The sequence below is a fragment of the Nematolebias whitei genome, chromosome 1 (genome assembly GCF_014905685.2).
Source record: "Nematolebias whitei isolate Nwh7 chromosome 1, NemWhi1, whole genome shotgun sequence".
In the NCBI taxonomy this organism is placed as follows: domain Eukaryota; kingdom Metazoa; phylum Chordata; class Actinopteri; order Cyprinodontiformes; family Rivulidae; genus Nematolebias; species Nematolebias whitei.
Window position 1 is genome coordinate 92094553 of NC_056498.1, and position 14055 is coordinate 92108607.

The 14055-nt window shown below is 39.1% G+C and overlaps 1 protein-coding gene across 1 annotated transcript in view; it reads left to right on the forward strand.

Annotated features, from left to right (window-relative positions):
- LOC119407813 (WD repeat containing planar cell polarity effector) overlaps positions 1-14055 on the forward strand; it is a 170923-nt gene that overhangs the window by 147453 nt on the left and 9415 nt on the right. The gene's annotated exons all lie outside the window — the stretch shown is intronic.

Genomic DNA, 14055 nt, shown 5'->3' on the forward strand with positions numbered 1-14055 from the left:
GTTTCTGTCCATCTGATCAGTTTTGACATCAGGCTTAGTCCACTACACTTTTAAACCCCAAAATACATTACGGCAAAGACTGGTTCATCCCAAAGATCCAGTCCCCCGGCACAAACAGAGTAATGTTGTGTATGCTGATCAGTGTCAGAAGGGCTGTGATCAGTCTTACATCGGGTAAACTAAACAGCCACTGGCCAAAAGGATGGCCCAGCACAGAAGATCAACATCATCAGGCCAGGATTCTGCGGTCTACACTCATCTCCAGGCCAGCGGTCACTCTTTCAAGGATGAAGATGTTCACATCCTGGACAGAGAGGAACGATGGTTTGAGAGAGGAGTAAAGGAGGCCATCTTTGTGAAAAGAAATCGTCCATCATTAAACAGGGGTAGAGGCCTCCGGGTTCAACTGTCCCCCTCTTACAATGCTGTGATTGCTAGTATCACTCAGCCCTCTGTGAGTAGTAAACAGCCATTAGTGTGCTAATGACCCATTGTTAGGCTGATGGTCCTTCTTGAGCATGTGATCAGCTGGTTTTGGTTGTCAGCAGCAAAACTGGTTGATCCACCCTGAGAAGGTGCTATTTAAGAGACTGAGCTGAAAACTGAAAACAGCACCTCAGACTGAGGAAGTCTCTTAGATGAGAGACGAAACGTTTCTAGATTTTTTTGCATTGTTTTTTTTTTTTTGTTTGTTTGTTTTTGAATGTCCAGAGGACCAGATTGAACTTTTTTGGAAATATGACTTGACTTGACTTGACTTGACATTTGTGAGGGAACTAGATGAACATGTTGGAATAGTCCTTCATTGATGCTTAAAATACACCAGAAGACTGCACACAGTGTGTTTGTGTTCACAGACAACCAAATGAGGCAAAAGGGGTGTTTAACTCCTCTGTATAAGGTCAAAACCCTGAGGTGGGGCAGCCGTCTGTGTGGCTAGGAATGAAAATGAACAATTGTGTAACTGTGAGACTTGTTTGCATGTATTTTCATCCCTTTTGTAATTTCTAATGTGATGCCAAACATGCCTCCTTATAAGCCTCTTAATTAAGTCCGCGATGATTTACCACCATCACCTGAAGCATGTCCTATCCTTGGACAGAGAAGAGAGTGAAGATGGGACAGAGAAGGGATGACAGCAGAAAATGATGAGAGAAGAATAGAATACTAAAGTAGATGAAAAATTATATAAAATGCTTAAAAAAAACAAAGAAATTATGAACTTTATAGATATTATTAAAATAATTGACAAGATAAATATTTATATTTATTAATTTATCTTTCCTTAAACATCAATGAAGGTAAAAAAAATTTAGAACATTTTTTAAATTATTTTTGCTTTTTGTTATTACCATCTCCAAAATAAACCTCTTTGGAGAAAAACAAGCTGGTAAAAATCAGCAAAAACATCAGCTTGATGTCCGACTGTCAAATATTTATAAAAATCCCGTTTGGATTTTTTTGCTGTTTGTTTTCTGCGAGAGTGACAGCATACTACATATATTCTATTCAATTCAGTTTATTTATATAGCACCAAATCACAACAAAGTTATCTCAGGGCACTTTACAGGAACATTCACATAAAAGCCAATTAGTAAAGTTCTGTATCTAAGAAATCCAGCAGACAAGTTGAATCTTGTCTTCGTTGCAGTCTCCCATCCTGAGCAAGCACAGTGGCAACAGTGGAAAGAAAAACTCCCTTTTAACAGGAAGAAACCTCCAGCAGAACCAGGCTCAGGACAAGCGGCCATCTGCTTTGACCGGCTGGTTGAGAGGACAGGAAGGAGAGACAGACGAACACAGAATGGTAGGTCCAGATATAGGTCCAGGTGTATCTGAAAGACAAAATAAAAATGTTAAGGATAGAAAAAATAATTACAAATACAAAACAGGTTGAGCAGAGTAAGTAAAGACAGTAGCAGAGTGAAAATTGTGGTCAGTTTGTCCTCCAGCAGTCTAAGCCTATAGCAGCATAACTAAGGGACAGCTCAGGAAACCTAAGCTGACCCTAACTAAAATTAGAAACATCTTATCTAAAAATGATGCAGAAAAACTGGTTCATGCATTTGTCACGTCTAGACTGGACTATTGCAATGGTTTATTATCTGGATGTCCAAATACTTCTTTAAAACGTCTTCAGTTGATCCAAAATGCTACTGCCAGAGTCTTAACTGGAGGATTTAGCAAAAAGGAAAGTCTTAAGCCTAGTTTTAAAACTGGATAATGTGTCAGCCTCACGGACAGAGATTGGAAGTTGGTTCCACAAGAGAGGAGCCTGATAACTGAAGGATCTGCCTCCCATTCTGTTTTTGTAAATTCTAGGAACCACAAGTAAACCTGCAGCCTGAGAGTGAAGTGGTCTGTTAGGAAAATATGGAACAATAAGATCTGTAATATAAGATGGAGCTAGGTTGTTGAGAGCTTTGTAGGTTAGAAGTAAGATTTTGAATTCTATTCTGGATTTGACAGGGAGCCAATGGAGAGAAACCAAAACTGGAGAGATAGTCTCCTCTCCTACTAACTATAGTGATATTATGCAGGTGGAAGAAGGCAGTTCTAGTAACGTTTTTAATGTGGGGGATAAAAGACATGTCCTGATCAAAAATAACACCAAGATTATATATTATCTTATTATATATAAGATTATATACATATAGACAACCCGAATAAAGATGGTCACAGCTAACTGACCTTAGCAAATGTAAAATTGGCTAAGTTTACCTACATATAAGTTTTACATACTTTTACATATTGAGCTCAAATTTGGTGTGGTAGTAACGGAGAGTCATCTCCATCCTCATACGCATCTAAGGTTAAGCATTACCAAACTACACTTTGTTTTATTTTGGCATGCAAGGTGGCAAGAGATATGTCTTTCTTCAAGGATTGGTACTTTAATTTAATTTGTCTTTAGACATTTAGCCAACAGTTCTGGATTCAAAATAACACAAGACAGTGCTGAAATAATAGAAGAGTCCAGGGTGTGTGTGTGTGTGTGTGTGCGTGTGTGTGTGTGCGTGCGTGCGTGCATGCGTGCGTGTGTGTGTGCGTGTGTGTGCATGCACATGTATGGTTCGACATAATGTCACACTGTGAGGACCAAAGCCCAGTCCCCTTAAGTATAAGACTCGTTGATGGGTTAGGTTTAGGGTAAGGGTCAGGGTTAGGCTATAGAAATGAATGGCAGTCAATGCAAAGTCCCCACAAAGATAGTAAGACAGCGACACCCACAGTGAGTGGGTGTGGGTGTGTGTTCAGCATGAGAGACGGAACTGCTCTGTCACACCTGGGATTGTGAGTACACTGTAAGTGTGTGGTTTGGTGTGGCCTAAGATGCAGATCAATATGAGGCTAACATAAGCCAGCTGTTTATTTTATGACTTGTAAGCACACATTTCTAAAAATACAGTTTTCTAAAATTGTGTCAATAGACCCTGATAATTAGAATGGCCTTTATTTCAAAGACAAGTGCATGCACTCCCAACATGTATGGATCCAAAATTATAACCAAACATTTTTTTTTACACTCTTGAGTGATATTTTGCACAAATTGGGAGTTTTTCATTGCTTATAATGTTCAAAACATCCACACTCAGCTGATTCTGATGATCTGATTATTGTCAAAATATTTTTTATTACACCTTCCTCTGATCATTGAAATATTTCTCTTTCATCCTCAACTGATTGGTTCAAATCCTCATTTATTTTAGCAAGGAATTTCTGCTCATTAGCACTGTAATAAAGTTTGATGTGCTGTGATAGAACAGGCTTATGTTCCCGTTGCCTTTAAACCCATAGTTCAAGCAATTTAATGGGACATTTTAATCAATGTCTTACCTGTTCAGGTTCAGTTTGGACCTGACCTGAACCAAGCTAACGACTAACCTGAGCGGACCAGACTGTGGAATAAGATGTAATTTTATATTGCTTCATAGGAATACTATTTTAAGCCTTTATTTCATTTCCACTTTTTCATTCCAGTTATTCAAGCTGAAATATTATAATGTATTCCTTCATGAAGTTTCTCAGGCTGCATTAAAACTGCTACAGCTTGCTGCTGCTGCTATTTGCACTTGCCAATAACCATTAAATTATTTCTAAATAATAAGGTTATGTGATAGCGTGTAAAGTATCCTGATGCATGCTCAATAATCCAGGTAGAAAAATCTAAAAGTTAAATCTAGTCCTCTGGACATTAAAAAAATGTAGAAACGTTTCATCTTTCATCCGAAAGACTTCCTCAGTCTGAGGTGCTGTATTCAGCTCAGTCTTATAAATAGCACCTTCTCAGAGTGGATCAACCAGTTTTGCTGCTAACAACCAAAACCAGCTGCTCACATGGTCAAGGAGGACCATCAGCCTAACGATGGATCATTAGCACACTGATGGCTGTTTACCACAGAGTTTATCAGGCCAGGACTCTGCGGTCTACACTCATCTCCATGCCAGCGGTCACTCTTTCAGGGATGAAGATGTTCACATCCTGGACAGAGAGGAACGATGGTTCGAGAGAGGAGTAAAGGAGGCCATCTTTGTGAAAAGAAATCGTCCATCATTAAACAGGGGTGGAGGCCTCTGGGTTCAACTGTCCCCCTCTTACAATGCTGTTATTGCTAGTATCACTCAACCTCCTGTGAATAGTAAACAGCCATCAGGGTGCAAGGCTGAGATGAATACAGCACCTAAGACTGAAGAAGTTTTTTAGATGACAGACGAAACGTTTCTACATTTTTATTTTAAATTTTTTTTTGAATGTCCAGAGGACCAGATTTAACTTTTTTAGATAGCAGTGTAAAGCTTTATAAAATCGTGTTTACACCAACTACTACAGGGTGAAAAAGAGTGGCAGTGGTCTCGCCACACAAGGTCATAGGACAGCATTTTTTCTTTGTGAAGTTTCCACGTTGTCCCAATACATGCATACATGGGCGGCTGTGGCTGAGTGGTTAGAGTAGTCGTCCTCCAATGCAAGAGTTGGGGGTTCGAATCCACCAGCAGTCGCATGCCGAAGTGTCCCTGGGCAAGACAATGAACCCCTCGTTGCCTCCGATGTGTGTCCCATCAATGTATGAATGTGATAAAGCACTGATTATCTCTTTAGAATGATTTGTTCAATTATCTTTGTAGAGATCTAGTAGAGTGCTGTATGAATGGGTAAATGAGGCACAGATTGTTGTAAAGAGCTTTGAGTAGCTTAAAATAAGATAGATAGGTGCTACAGTCCATTTACCATTTACCATAGGTTTTCTCCAGGTACTCCAGTTTCCTCCCACAATGTCAAAATTCTGGGACAACTATAAATTGTCACTAGTTATGAGAGGGAGTTCATCTTTATGTGGTTTTGTGATGGACTGATAACCTGTCCAGGGTGTACCTCAGCCATAATCATGAAATCAAATACAGACAAGGTAATGCTTTATATTAGTCAAGTTACATCAAGATCAAGACGTTTATTGTCTTAAACACAGCTTTCACACAACAAATTTAACTTCAAACCAGATTAAAAAATAAAATAAACTTAAAGAATAATAAGTAAAATCAGCGAGTTCATTAAAAATAAAAGATGCACATAGTTGTGCAATACTGTTCCAATTTCAGAATATGCAAATACAAAGTAGTATTAATAATATGTAAACATACAAAGTATGTGATAATGTCATTATGTCACAGCTCTACATTGATGGGTCATGAGATGAAATGTTATTGTCCAATTTTGCAAATGTGCAGATCATATTTTAAAGTGTTCTGTTAGATATCACAGTTCTTCAGATGGTTAACCCTTAAAACCTGTTTTCAAACCACGATTTGAAAATGTGCAGGCATAAATTATTCTTCTAACGATATGTCTGAGATTTAAACAGCACTTATCATCTGTCTTTTGTTTTCTTTTTGGTTTGCCCCAAATAGCCTGCATCAAAGTGGTAATTGACAAAAAAAAAAAAAAAATGAGGTGGAGGCGTGCACAATGCAGTTTTGGAGGTGCAAAAATTGGCTTCCATTTTAATTCACCATTAAATGTTTTTAGTGAATATTTGCATATATATTTTACAGAAGCACATTTCAAGCTTCGATCAAAAGAAAAGGTATACAAAAAAGTACAAAAGCTGCTTCTTTGAAAAGAGCATGTCAATAAAGATTTATCTACATGTGGAGGTTTGCACGAAGCGTGGTAGTAAATAAGATGTATTCAAATAGACATGTTCACATATTTAATTCAAACACTCATCAGTTCTGTTGAAGCAGCTGCTCGAGGAGATCTGCTGCACTGTAAATGATTTATCATTAAAATTAGAGTAACCTACTGGCAACACTTCTCCAGCAGCTGCTGTGTTTTATAATACGGTAAAGATGCCATTGAAACAAGTGTAGAAACCTTTAAAATGTGGTCGTCAGAGAATAGTTTTAAACTCCACAGTCAAGTCTTGTTCTTGCTCATAATCTACAGTTAACCTATTGATCGAGATCTATGCAGACATAAAGTCATAAAGTTTGGAGATAAAACTATTTTTCACGCATAGTTTTCAGATTTTAAAACACTTCTTAGATTTTGATCTTTAAATCTTCGAACTTCAGCCAAAAGGTTAATTCTCAACCTTGTACATTTAATTGTTTTGTAGTTTTGGACTCAAGTTTAGTACCTGGTAAAAATTAAGTAAAATGGCATTAGTTTTCATGAAAAGCAAACATAAAACAGATTATATGAAATTTTGCCTCATCGCTTGTTACATTTGGCTTAAACTTAATTTAATATAAAACTATTTGCATTTAAAACCTGAAAAACTGAGAACATGTTACTTGCTTGCATGATTTTCTGTGTTTTCGAAAATAAATTGACTCAGTACCAAATTGAGTGGTTATTGAAAGTGTTAGACACCATATTTCCTTGCACCTCTTCTTAGGTTTCTTAGATTCTGCTGCAGCTTGTACACACCGAAAGGCACAATGGAGAACACAGATCTGAGCTTAGAACGGCTCCTTTTCATAACAGCATTGGAAATCGCTTATAGCTGTCTGTTTGACAACTGTGCTGATGTGGATTGATACGGGTGCAGTGATAGGTGTGAGGGAAGGCCTCTTTCTCTTCCTTTCTATCTCTTTTTCCTTTAGAGTGCCAAAAGGAAAAGCCAACCTGATTTGCTGATCGTCGTGTCTCCCCCACACAAAGGCTGACGTGACTGCGGGGCCTTTCAACGGGCAGAGACGAGAGCTTTATCTGAAGATCCACTTTTCCTCCTCTTCTCTGCCTTTCTCTCTTCTTTGTTGTTCCACTGAAAGCCTGTTAGCTCTGTTGTGCATTGAAGCAAAGACGCGTTTGTTTCTGCTCCCTTCTGAGCGCTTCTAGCCGCTGTGTTTGCACATCCTCCATCACTGATTGACTTCTTGTTTCAATTTAGAAATTCTCCAGTGTGGTAGCTCACTCTCCCAAACATATAGCAATTAATACAAACCATTTACAAAAGTGAGGCTTAGAAGCATGCCACAGACAGAAATAAAAAGAAATACTTTAATTTTAAATTAAACTAGCATTCCTTGAAGAAGTGCTTCATGCAAAACTTTAAAATAAAGATCTTGCACAATCTATTTGCACTCAGAGTATGTGTTGTGGATGACTCTCAGCTACTACCACACCAGATTTTAGCTAATTGTAAAATTGACTGATTTATAGCCATTTTTGCATTTGCTAAGATTAATTTGTTGAATAAAAATAACCTCTATTCATCTTATTTACCGTATTTGCCGCTGTACACATCACACCGCCTTGTAAGTCACATCAGTCCAAATATGCCTAATAAAGTGGAAAAATCCATAAATATGTTGCTTCGCCATATACTTTACATCTATTATGCGTCACCGTTGACTCGCCGTGTTTGTTACACGTCACCACTGGCAACCCGGAAATGTGGACCGAACCCGGAAATGTGGGCCGGCGTTGTGCCAAAAATCAATTGGCTGCCAAATGGCCGCCATGGGAGCGTGCTCGGCAGGACTTTAACAAGAATTTAACAAGATTAACACTTAAAAACAATTATTTGTTTGTTCAAAATTATAGTAAAAGTGTGTCTCAGTCTAACGTTTAATAAATGCACTTTGACGATCAAATCAGCTGCATTTTTATAAGTATTTGCTCCCTCGGTGCTCTGGGAGCTCTCTGAGGGAGAAAATCAGGAAGGAGGAACGCTGTGCATTTCTTCGTTATTTAATAAGATAACCACCTAAAAACAATTATTTGTTTGCTCGACTTTATAGCAAAGGTGTGCCTCAATTGAACTTTTACTTAATAAATGCACTTCAATGGTCAAATTAGCTGCATTTCGCCTTGGCAGCACAGCGAAATGAAGTTGATTTGATACTTGCTCCAGGCGAGCTGGACGAAGGTGGCAGTCTGTGGCAAACCAATTGTGTCATTAATAGCCACTTTTACCTACTACATGACACATTGGCATGCCATACTATTTGAGTGCCATCTAGCATCTGAAAATGGTAGTGTGCAATATTTTCAGTCAAAATGAATGAAAACGGTCATATCTCAGCAAAAAATTGGTTTATAAATAAGAAAAAAATCCATAAATATGTCACTTCGGCATACAAGTCGCAGGGCATACAAATTATGCAAAAAACCCACAACTTATTGGCCAAAACATACGGTACTCAAAGAAGCCACGCTCAATGACAGGAGAAGATTTTTAACCAGTTTTACTTGCAAGGACAGATTTTCACAACAGGTTACAGTTATACAAAAGTATACACGCATGGAGCCCAGTCACGAGAATCTGCCACGGGCAGTGTGTAAGACTTGTTTTTATATGCTTATCAACTCTCCCAGCTCACAGACAGACTCGAAGGTGACCTTGGAATGCCAGCTACACCTGCATATCAAATAAGCTCCTCATCCAGCTCTCTCTGCTAACTCAAACACAAGGTTCATGGGCAGTAGGACTGGCCAATACGCACCAAACTTAATATCTCAATATTTTTAAGGTAAATCGCAATATACATCCCAATTTTTTTTTCTTTACATAAAGTAATAACAAAAATATAATTCTGTGTCAAAGCTTTGTCCCAATTGTCACACAGGATTATTTATTAAAAAAACATCTGTAAATGTACAAAATTCATCTATCCATCCATTTTCTTTACCCACCTCTTCCTTTACAAAATCAATGTCTAAAAAATAAACTACTTACATATATTAAATAATAATTGGTCCCCATGACTGTCGACGAGGAAGAGGGCCGGCACCGGAGGAGGGGGCATGCCAAAGAGACCATCTTAGCACCAATATATCTGGTTTGTTCCACTTTGGAGTAAGCTGTTGGGGAAAGAATCAGTTTTGTGTTGTGTTTCCTTGACTGATTAAGCCTTCTGGATGGAAGGTGAAACGTTTCAGCACAAAAAAGAAACTGTCCAGATGACCTGACTGAAAATTGTTGGATTGTATACCTGGATTATTGAGCATGGACTTTTTTGGTTTTGAACCAGTTTGACATGACTGTCGACAAGGAAGAGGGTCAGCACCGGAGGAGGGGGCGTGCCAAAGAGACCATCTTAGCACTAAAACAACTGGTTTGTTCCACTTTGGAGTAAGCTGTTGGGGGAAGAATCGGTTTTGTGTTGCGTGTTTCCTTGACTGATGAAGCCTTCTGAATGGAAGGTGAAACATTTCAGGGAAAAAAAAACTGTCCAGATGACCTGACTGAAAATTGTTGGATTGTATACCTGGATTATTGAGCATGGACTTTGGTGGTTTTGAACCAGTGTCTTTCTACCCAGGGAAGTTACCACCTGGATTAGGGCTTACCCCACTGCAGCCTCTCCTCTAAGGGGTATCACAAACTGAATCTAGCGCTTGAGTATTACCAAGAGTGACCATAGATTAGCTCTGCTTAAGGCTGTGTTGAAGGTGACTCACCCAGATTGTTAACGACCTCCATGAGTCACACCCTTATCTCACCCCGTGACTCGCCCAACTTAGCAGCCGGAGTTGGATCGTCATTCACAGGGAAAACTCGTATTCTACGGTCACTCACCTTCGGTTGTAGAACTGCTATTGTTATTGATCTGGTTATTTTTAGAATCTAGGTATAAGATTCCAGGATGTTGTTTATTATCAAAGCTGAGAAAACCTTTAAAAACCTCCACCTTTAGTTATAATATTGAACCAAGCTTCTTAAATCCATGAACACGAAGTGGTGAAATGATTGTCCAGAATCTTAAATGTTATGCTTTGCTTTAATTAATGATTTGCAGGGGAACAGCGTTATAGCAGAAATCCATAGTGATTATTCGGTTACATAGCAAAGTCAGTCAGTAGTCAAAAGTCCACTTGTTACTTGAAAGGTGTTACTGTTGATTGTTGGTTGATGTCCAAGGGGCGAAACAGTTCAATCGTGTTGTAATTCCTTTGCTCCAATGAGCTAAACCAAAGAATTATAAATCTGTAAAACTCCTATGAGTAAAAACAGAAAATTATAAATCTATAAGCTCCGTTGAGGAAAAATAGAAATATATTAATTACCTGGATTATTGAGCATGGACTTTATTGGTTTTGAACCAGTTTGACATGACTGTTGACGAGTAAGAGGGCCGGCACTGGAGGAGGGTTCATGCCAAAGAGACCATCTTAGCACCAACATAGCTGGTTTGTTCCACTTTGGAGTAAGCTGTTGGGGGAAGAATCAGTTTTGTGTTGTGTATTTCCTTGACTGATGAAGCCTTCTGGATGGAAGGTGAAACGTTTTAGCACAAAAAAAGAAACTGTCCTGATGACCTGACTGAAAATTGTTGGCATGTTCACTAAACTGCACCACACGCACACAAGAAGTGTCACCTCTTCACCCTCGCATGTAAGCAGCAACCTAACTGGTATCAAGCATCAAATTGACATCTCCCTTTAGTAAATGATGGGATTTTAACCTCAGCATACATTATTTGTTTATACTTTTGGTGGCTGTAACTGGGACCCTGTGTACACAGTTTCGTTCCACCTCATGTACAACATGCGATGTGAATGGCAATAAAGAACCTTGACCTTGATTCTGTTGTGGCTGGAATACCACGTCGTGTTCAAGACGGCTGAGGCGTCGCCCTTCGTATAAAAGATTTATTTGACAAAACATGGGTTACAGATATTCAGAGACAAACAATTACATTAATAAGATATATGCATATAAATGGAGCATTAAAGCACGAACCGTCTCGGTGTGCGCCTCCCGGAAATGCTCGGTGGGCGTGTGTCATTTCCGGCCTTTTATCCCCGTTTGAGAAGGCTAGCTTCCTGATTGGTTCAGCTTCTGTTGCTATGGTTACGACTCTTAGCCCGCCCCCTCAAGGACGTTAACGTCTATATTTCAGATAAGTTTTGGTACACCGAAATCGGCTTTTGTTTAAAGTTTAACTTGCTATTATACTTTAGGGATACAAAATGATTCGTGTCTAAATTGTTTATATGTAATAATTAATAACTATTAATTATTACCTACCTCATGGGTGTCGATTCAATATCTGTTGAAGGCCTGGTGATTCTGTTTTTAAGGCAGATTCATCTTGGTTTCCTTGACTGCGTTTAAACTGTTAACACTGTTTGTTTAACGTGATTATACCTTAGTGATACCAACTGATTTGAAATCAAGTTGTTTATTTCTAGGAATAATTAATAACTTAATTATTATCTAACTCATGTTTGTGTTTTTACTTGGATCATTTTTATACTTGTTTTAGTTTAGTTTCAGTTGGATTTTACTTAGTCAAACTATATTGTCTAAAATAAAGAGATGTGTTCTAGCTTTATTTATGTTAATCAGTCTGCTCTCTGGCCTGATTTGATTGCTTGTAATCTATCAAATGTGAACTTGTAAAATTATCCTTAGCTAATATGAGATTATATTTAAAGGTCAACTAGTTAGAATTAGCAAACATTTTCTATACACATAGTTCAACCCTGGAAGAAAGACACGCACACCCTTTATATGACATGACATTTGAATGCTTGATAGGAAATATAAAAAGGTATAAAATATTAAATCCAACAATTCCTATACTGTCTTTAATATCAAAGAATTTTTAAGAAGCATTTAATATTATCAAAAGAAGATAATAAGAGCTGTGTCATGGTCCGAGTATAATGCTCCCACAGCCCAGCTATTCCATCATTTTTGGTCTTCTTCGGCTAACAGAATGAAATGTGTTTCAAAATGCCCGTTTGATGTTTAAAATTGTAAATAAAATTATAAACCGGATTCCAAAAAAGTTGGGACACTAAACAAATTGTGAATAAAAACTGAATGCAATGATGTGGAGATGGCAAATGTCAATATTTTATTTGTAATATAACATAGATGACAGATCAAAAGTTTAATCTGAGTAAATGTAACATTTTAAAGGAAAAATATGTTGATTCAAAATTTCACAGTGTCAACAAATCCCCAAAAAGTTGGGACAAGTAGCAATAAGTGGCTGGAAAAAGGAAATAGAGCATATAACGAACAGCTGGAAGACCATCCATCCATCCATCCATTAGCTTTACCCGCTTATTCCATTTTGGGTCACGGGGGTCGCTGGTGCCCATGTCCAGCAATCACTGTGCTAGGGGCGGGGTACACCCTGGACGGGTCGCAAGTCCATCACAGGGCCACATAGAGACAAACGAGACAAACAACCATTCACTCTCTCACTCACACCTAGGGACAATTTAGAGTTACCAATTAGCCTAACATGCATGTTTTTGGTCTGTGGGAGGAAACCGGAGTACCCGGAGAAAACCTACGCACGCACGGAGAGAACATGCAAACTCCACCCAGAAGGTCCCTGGACCAGGGTTTGAACCAAGGACCTGCTCGCTGAGAGGCAGCAGCTCTACCAGTTGCGCCACCGTGCTGCCCCAGCTGGAAGACCAATTAACACTGATTAGGTCAATTGACAACATGATTGGGTATAAAAAGAGCTTCTCAGAGTGTCAGTGTCTCTCAGAAGCCAAGATGGTAAAAGGATCACCAATTCCACCATTGTTGCACAGAAAGATAGTGCAGCAATACCAGAATGGTGTTACCCAGCATAAAATAGCAAAGACTTTTAAGTTATCATCATCAACCGTGCATAACATCATCAAAAGATTCAGACAATCTGGAACAATCGCTGTGCGTCAGGGTCAAGGCCGTAAAACTCTACTGGATGCTCGTGATCTCCGGGCCCTTAAACGTCACTGCACCTCAAACAGGAATGCCACTGTCAAGGAAATAACAGAATGGGCTCAGGAATACTTCCAGAAAGCATTGTCAGTGAACACAATCCACCGTGCCATCCGCCGTTGCCAGCTGAAACTCTACAGTGCAAAGAGGAAGCCATTTCTAATCAAGCTCCACAAGCTCAGACATTTGCACTGGACCAGGGGTAATTTAAAATGGAGTGTGGCAAAATGGAAGACTGTTCTGTGGTCAGATGAGTCACGATTTAAAGTTCTTTATGGAACACTGGGATGCCATGTCATCCGGACCAGAGAGGACAAGGATAGCCCAAGTTGTTATCAACGCTCCTTTCAGAAGCCTGCATCACTGATGTTATGGGGTTGCATGAACGCTTGTGGCATGGGCAGCTTGCATGTCTGGAAAGGCACCATTAATGCAGAGAACTATGTTCAGGTTCTAGAACAGCATATGCTCCCATCTAGATGTCATCTGTTTCAGGGAAGACCCTGCATTTTTCAACACAATAATGCCAGACCACATTCTGCAGCAATCACAACATCATGGCTATGTAGGAGAAGGATCCGGTACTGAAATGGCCACCCTGCAGTCCAGATCTTTCACCTATAGAGAACATTTGGCGCATCATAAAGAGGAAGGTGCGACAAAGAAGGCCCAAGACGATTGAACAGTTAGAGGGCTGTATTAGACATGAATGGGAGAGCATTCCTATTTCTAAACTTGAGAAACTGGTCTCCTCTGTCCCCAGACGTCTGTTGAGTGTTGTAAGAAGAAGGGGGGATGCCACACAGTGGTAAAAATGGACTTGTCCCAACTTTTTTGGGATTTGTTGACGCCATGAAATTTGGAAACAACA